This window comes from Cololabis saira, chromosome 1, assembly GCF_033807715.1.
Source record: "Cololabis saira isolate AMF1-May2022 chromosome 1, fColSai1.1, whole genome shotgun sequence".
In the NCBI taxonomy this organism is placed as follows: domain Eukaryota; kingdom Metazoa; phylum Chordata; class Actinopteri; order Beloniformes; family Belonidae; genus Cololabis; species Cololabis saira.
Window position 1 is genome coordinate 41,965,946 of NC_084587.1, and position 7,673 is coordinate 41,973,618.

General features: G+C 38.7%; 1 long non-coding RNA gene and 1 other non-coding gene across 2 annotated transcripts; both read right to left on the reverse strand.

Moving 5' to 3' along the window:
- Positions 1–1,208: 1,208 nt before the first annotated feature.
- On the reverse strand, positions 1,209–2,165 carry LOC133453193 (uncharacterized). Its single transcript, XR_009783322.1, has 3 exons — positions 2,009–2,165; positions 1,503–1,684; positions 1,209–1,384 (listed from the first exon to the last, which is right to left on the reverse strand). It is a non-coding gene; the product is annotated as an uncharacterized LOC133453193 (long non-coding RNA).
- Positions 2,166–7,255: 5,090 nt separating this feature from the next.
- On the reverse strand, positions 7,256–7,327 carry trnae-cuc (transfer RNA glutamic acid (anticodon CUC)). Its single transcript has one exon. It is a non-coding gene; the product is annotated as a tRNA-Glu (tRNA).
- Between the last annotated feature and the right edge of the window lie 346 nt (positions 7,328–7,673).

The following is a 7,673-nucleotide window of genomic DNA, read 5'->3' on the forward strand; positions in this document are numbered from 1 at the left end:
GTTTGTAGCAGCATGCACACGTGTGCTCGTAACTAGGTGTTACAAAAGTGTAGTTAAGCTATATAAACTAATATTCAGACGTTATACTTTACTGTCATATACATAAATGTCATTTATAGGTCATGTATATACACAGTCCTGCTAGTGAGTGGCCACTACAATGTTTGGTTTCCTGCATAGAATGATACACAATGAAGTGCTGTCCTTCTCTGTCGTGACATTTTCAAGACTACCATATGTATATATATATATATATATATATATATACATATACATATATATATATATATATATATATATATATATATATATATATATATATATACACAGATACATATATATATATATATATATATATATATATATATATATATATATATAAACAGTAAAGTGTTACTTTAGTATTACTGCTGCTTTCTACAGGTTTATGACAAATGAACTAATGTATGTTCATTTATGTCTCCTCTTAGGAGAGCTGATTGAGAGGATTGCTCTGGACCGAGCCATCGATGACAACACTCCCAGGCCTGGCCTACGGACGCCAGCCAGCAGACACAAGCCCCAAGCCACACTGGACAATTTGTCATTCTTGCAATATGTTGTTTTCAATATTTTTAGATGTACAGTATGTTTACAACTGATACCTGTAGTCACAGTTTATTCAAAGACAATAAGAAATACTGTATATTATATAAATATATATATAGTATTGATACATGGATATATACTATTATTATTGAAATAATTGCACTACCTCCATTGTTTACTTGTATCTATTCTTGCAATATGTTGTTGTTTTCAATATGTTATTGTATAGATACCTATTTAATTTTGGTATTGAAAGCATTTATATGTAACATGTATATTTATTATTGCAATATAAGAAATTGCACTACCTCCATTTTTTTAAATTGTAACCATTTTTTTAAGCATTCAAATTGCACTAGGTTCTGTGTTCTCAGGTTGCAATACTTTCAAATAAACACTTCTTGTTTTTGCACATCAAACTGTTATTTCTCCTTGTTTAACAGACATATGCATTTAAGTATGTTTATTGTGAAGATTGCGGGTATGGATGCGACAGACACTTATGGCTGTATTTCAGACACATTTATTTCAGTGTGGGTTTTAGCATCACTCATTTTTGCAACACAGGCTAGAACACCCATGACAACTTCGAGGTGTGGAAGTCCAGTTTAGTACTTCACTTTGTTGATGTCATCCTTCAGGAAATGTTCACCCATTTTCCTCTGACCGAGCTCCCGTTTCAGGGCCCTGTTCTCTTCCAGCAGCCGCTTGATTTCATCCTGCCGACGATGACAGAAGTCACATTCTGTCAGCGGTCTCTGGTCAGCTCCATCGTCTACTGGTGCTGGTGTCTCCACTGTGGATCAGATAAGATATAGTTTATTCTGAAGGAAATCATTAGAGCTAAATGTGCCACATACAGCTGCAACAAAAACAAGATATGGTCTTGTATCTGCTGGCTCTGTAAGGCTTACCTGCTGGAAGAAGGTCATCCATAACTGTGTCATCCATCGCAGGTGTACTGTCAGTCCTCCACCGTTTTCTCCTTCCCTTCTCTCATAGCGTGCAGTCGATGTGACATTTATCTTAGTGTGGCCCAGGTTGAGAGATGGGGCTCAGTCTGGGTGGGAGCTGTACATTTCATTTGCTGGTTTTCCTGGTAACACAATCAAAATTATCATCCCAAAACATAAGTCTTGAAAAAATATAGAACCTTAATGTTATGTTATGATAGGAACACTTATTTGAATGGATGTGCATAACATAGATGTGGCACTCATAGTCATGACAGGGCACCTGTAATGACTTTATGATTTCTTACATGTCATGATTATGAGTGTCACGTCTATGTAATGCATAGTGTTAGCCTTATGACTGCCTTTACGTGTGTTTGTGTGCGCGCTTGTATGTGTGTGTGTGGTGTTGCAGTTGAAGGAGAGACAATGTATAAAAAGATAATCATACAGCATCTTTAACTTACCAGAATGAAAATGCAGGGAGCAGACTCTCATCGACATCGGGATAATGTGGAAGGTTATATTTGGTCGTCTTACAGCCAAGCGAGCCGACGACTGTTTGTTATCTCAGATGTTTGGAGGTTCTGCCTCCGAGCAGGAACCGGTGAAAAGTTAAACCATTAGCGATTTTTTCCCCACGTCTATTATGTGGAGTACGCGGTGCGTAGTGGTCTGAAGAGCTGCTAATGGTTCGTCCAGCATGGCGGCTGCCAGGTGATGACGTAGATTGCGACTCTCTCTAAATACATAAATAAATACTGGTGATTTAAATTCAGAAACTGTTGTCCCGTGATGATTTTTCAACGGCCCTATTATTTCCTTTACAAACAAGGAGCGACCAAAAAACATATTATTTAACTATTGTTCTTTGGTTTAAATATATATATATATATATATATATATATATATATATATATATATATATATATATATATATATATATATATATATATATATATATATATATATATATATATATATATATATATAAATATATATCTCTTTTCTTTTTTTTTTAGCATGTTCGAAATAAAGTTCCGATTCATTCAATCGGAGGGAAGAAAACCAAAAAAAAAAGGACAAATGAAGTTTTGGACTTTCTTCAAGACTAAAGACCAAAAGAGAGGCTGAGGGAGCTGGATGAAAAGGAGGAGGAGAGGGAAAGGAAGAGGGATGACCAGTTATCTAAGTTAATTGACATTTGTGGGAATGGAGGTCAAAATGTAGTTTTCTTCATCATTTTTTCATTCATAATTTGAGGTTCAATTTCATTTGTTTTCATTTTATATTAGACCAGTGTTTTTCAATCCTGGTCCTCGTGGGCCCCAGTCCTGCATGTTTTAGATGCTACCCTGCTTCAGCACACCGTGATAAAAGTACTTGTGTCATCAACAGAGCTGTGCAGGCCTTGGTGACAAGCTAATGAGGACCTTTAATTAGAATCAGGTGTGTTGGTGCAGGGAAACATCTAAAACATGCAGGACAGGGGCCCACGAGGACCAGGATTGAGAAGCACTGGATTAGACAAATCCTCAATTGACCTGCTGGTGTTGAATAAACAAGACTTGCTTTTCTTTAATCTGAGTACAGTGTTTGAATTAAGATTCCCTATGTTAACAGAAATGCATACATGTAAATACTAGCAAGATAGTTTTAGATCCAACACAAACAAGTCAGGCAGTAATTTGGTTATTCATTTATTTATAACCACAAAATTTAAACAATTTCAGCAAGTTGAACAAAAACGTTGCAGTAAATAGTAATAATATAACTGAAATATTTAGCTCAGGTTACCATCAATTTATACGCTCTCTTACAAAAATGAAATGACATCATGCTGAAAAATGGAAAGTAATATTATAACACAGCTGGAATATTTAACTCAGTTTACACGCGCTTACAAAAAAGAAATTACTCGGCGATTGATCCTGGCATACTGGATGTGCTGGTATGGGTAGATTGAAAGAAAAACAATGTTAACAAGGAAATACATATTGTACTGTGCGCATGTTTAAATTGTGTTCTTTGTTGAATTTTATGCTCCTTTATATAGGCTACCACTTTGTTTTCAAACATCCGGATGATCATTCCCAAACTTATAATACCGGTAGGCAGTGTTGGGGAAGTTACTTTTAAAAAGTAACTAGTTATAGTTATAGTTAGTGCTGAGAAAATGTAATTAGTTACTTTACTAGTTGCTCAATTATATATATTTTTTTTTTTTATATTTTTTTTATCCCTGATTTTTTACCCATTTCATCACCCAGTGCTCATACCTAGACAGTCCTTGGCATTGTTCCCCTCTGCCAACCCAAGGAGGGCCCTACACTGAGCTCAGGTCTCCTTCTTATCCTGAGGAGTGATGGACCGCTTCTTTTCACCAGACAGGGTGAGGATTCTCCGGCCGAACGTAGCGCGTGGAAGGATCACGTTATTCCGGCTGAGGGAGCTGGATGAAAAGGAGGAGGAGAGGGAAAGGAAGAGGGATGACCAGTTATCTAAGTTAATTGACATTTGTGGGAATGGAGGTCAAAATGTAGTTTTCTTCATCATTTTTTCATTCATAATTTGAGGTTCAATTTCATTTGTTTTCATTTTATATTAGACCAGTGTTTTTCAATCCTGGTCCTCGTGGGCCCCAGTCCTGCATGTTTTAGATGCTACCCTGCTTCAGCACACCGTGATAAAAGTACTTGTGTCATCAACAGAGCTGTGCAGGCCTTGGTGACAAGCTAATGAGGACCTTTAATTAGAATCAGGTGTGTTGGTGCAGGGAAACATCTAAAACATGCAGGACAGGGGCCCACGAGGACCAGGATTGAGAAGCACTGGATTAGACAAATCCTCAGTTGACCTGCTGGTGTTGAATAAACAAGACTTGCTTTTCTTTGATCTGAGTACAGTGTTTGAATTAAGATTCCCTATGTTAACAGAAATGCATACATGTAAATACTAGCAAGATAGTTTTAGATCCAACACAAACAAGTCAGGCAGTAATTTGGTTATTCATTTATTTATGACCACAACATTTAAACAATTTCAGCAAGTTGAACAAAAACGTTGCAGTAAATAGTAATAATATAACTGAAATATTTAGCTCAGGTTACCATCAATTTATACGCTCTCTTACAAAAATGAAATGACATCATGCTGAAAAATGGAAAGTAATATTATAACACAGCTGGAATATTTAACTCAGTTTACACGCGCTTACAAAAAAGAAATTACTCGGCGATTGATCCTGGCATACTGGATGTGCTGGTATGGGTAGATTGAAAGAAAAACAATGTTAACAAGGAAATACATATTGTACTGTGCGCATGTTTAAATTGTGTTCTTTGTTGAATTTTATGCTCCTTTATATAGGCTACCACTTTGTTTTCAAACATCCGGATGATCATTCCCAAACTTATAATACCGGTAGGCAGTGTTGGGGAAGTTACTTTTAAAAAGTAACTAGTTATAGTTATAGTTAGTGCTGAGAAAATGTAATTAGTTACTTTACTAGTTGCTCAATTATATATATTTTTTTTTTTTATATTTTTTTTATCCCTGATTTTTTACCCATTTCATCACCCAGTGCTCATACCTAGACAGTCCTTGGCATTGTTCCCCTCTGCCAACCCAAGGAGGGCCCTACACTGAGCTCAGGTCTCCTTCTTATCCTGAGGAGTGATGGACCGCTTCTTTTCACCAGACAGGGTGAGGATTCTCCGGCCGAACGTAGCGCGTGGAAGGATCACGTTATTCCGGCCGGATCCTCCCCACCCCATCATGGCGCCCCGGTTGGCCAGAGGGGGCATGTATAGCCCAGGACTGTTGCATGTTTTTGTGAGGGTAGCTCACATTAGCTACCCAGGGGAACACGGGGAGAACATGCAAACTCCACACAGAAAGATCCTTTTGCCAACCCCACCCAGGGTGTGGGCACTGAAGTCATGGGAGAACTAACACGCACTTCAGCGCCCACAGCGTCCCCGGCGGGAATCGAACCCAGGACCTTCTTGCTGTGAGACGGCCGCACTACCTGCTGCGCCACCGTGCCCCCTAGTTGCTCAATTATAAAAGTAACTAGTAACTAAGTTACTTTACTTTACTTTATATACAAATATTTTTTTTTATGTAGTGGAACAATAAAACACAAGAGATATGTTTAGAAATCTTGACAGGAATATTTATTGTAGCCTCAACTTGGCCTTCAAAACAAACAGTGTAGTTAGACAGTCACAGTAGTGCTGTGCAATATGAAATAAGATGTCTACACTAATTATTAGCAGCATAGTGTTAACTTAATTATACTTTTTATTTCCCTTTCTCAGTGTAACAAATATGTAAGCAGCAACTGCTCTCATTTGGGTATGTAACAAATAATTAACAACTCCACTATTTTAACAGTGTAACAATTATATGAAAAAATAAAATAAAATAAAAAATAAAATAAACTGTCAGATTGCAGCTCCTGTGCTGACCTGTTCTGACATCATAGTGACTCAGTCATGAATGATGACTCTACCCATTCACTCATTTCACCACAATGTTTTTACCGTCCTTTATCTCAATGAATTCAAAATAATGTTTATACTTCCATCCTGCAAAGCACCCGATGTCATTGTCACTGCTGTCTTCCATTGTAGCTACGCTTGGTGTCTGTTCGCCGCTCGCCGTCATCATGCACCGTTATTAGTTTGACTTCGTTTAGTGTTGTTTATGTGTGGCGGGCGGTGTGTGCGCTTGGGTGCATGCTGTGTGTGCAGCCGCTTCCTGAAAGGCAAAGACCCGCACAACTCTGTTTCTGATTGGCTTACCCACGGAAGTTACCCAGTGTGTTAACCAATCATCATCACTTTCTCTGTAAGATTCATGTTAGTCTGAGAGCTCACTTCCACGCTCTTTTGCTGCTGCTTGTTTTGGTAGGACTAGGAGGAGGAATCGGATTGTAAAGAAACTACCGAAAATAACGGAACTAACGCAACTAACGGACCAATTTAATTCATAATAACGATAACGCCACTACCAAATGGGAAAAGTAATGCGTTACGTTAGAATTTAGAGAGAAAACTAATTTCGTTACTAACGTAACGGGAAAATACTCGTTAGGTCCCAACACTGCCGGTAGGTAACATTTTGATCTGACTAGGAATTTTGTAAATTGAAATTTTAAATAAAGTTTATTGGAAAAAAAAAACAAAAAAACAGACGTTTTTATCTGACTTGTTTCCGGTTTCTGCTAAGTGTGTCCCATTCCTATTTATACCATTTGGAGCCCTCACACCCTCGCACACTTGATCACGTGACGCTGACGTCACTGAAAGTCTGTGAGGGCTCAGGGCTTGAGGGTTTAGGGTGGAGTTTGGGATTGGGCCTATGTCTACCATTTGGAGCCCTCACACACTTGATCACGTGACGCTGACGTCACTGAAAGTTCAGGGTTTGAGGGTTTAGGGTGGAGTTTGGGATTAGGGGTATAACACGCAAGACAGTGGCTTTCGAGGAGCACTCCTGGCGTAATGTGAGAAAACTAGTCCAGGAAGGCACAGTTCCCTGACTGGGAATCCGACCCAGGGCAAGTTTTCACATTCTAGTCACTTTTTGAACATCCCACCGTGAGCGTACGCACAATCTTTGTACACCGCACTCTTTGTGGCCGGTGTTCTTTCAACTTGTTGAAACCCTGTGGTGTATTATGAGAAATGTCTTCTAGAAAAGACCAGTTCCCTGACCGGGAATCGAACCCGGGCCGCGGCGGTGAGAGCGCCGAATCCTAACCACTAGACCATCAGGGAGATGACAGTAGGTACTGTCAATTAGAAATATCTGCCCTCTTAATTCAACTGTTTTACAGCAGAGAACTTTGGGGTGCTTATTGAGACTTATAACGCGTTAATCATTATTCAGCAGCCACTATGTAGCTGGGAGGGAATATGTGAGAAATCATAAAGATTGTGCACTTGGTGACAAGTTTTTGATATTTGGCATGGTGTTAGGTATGGACATAAGGTTTTCAAAAACCACCGCAAACAAATTGGGACGGCGCCCCTAGTGGCCGGTTTGCAGAAAATTCAAAATGGCTCCCGCCGAAAAGACCAAAGGTCATATCTCAGCTTCTCTTAGTCCTAGATTGTTGTATAT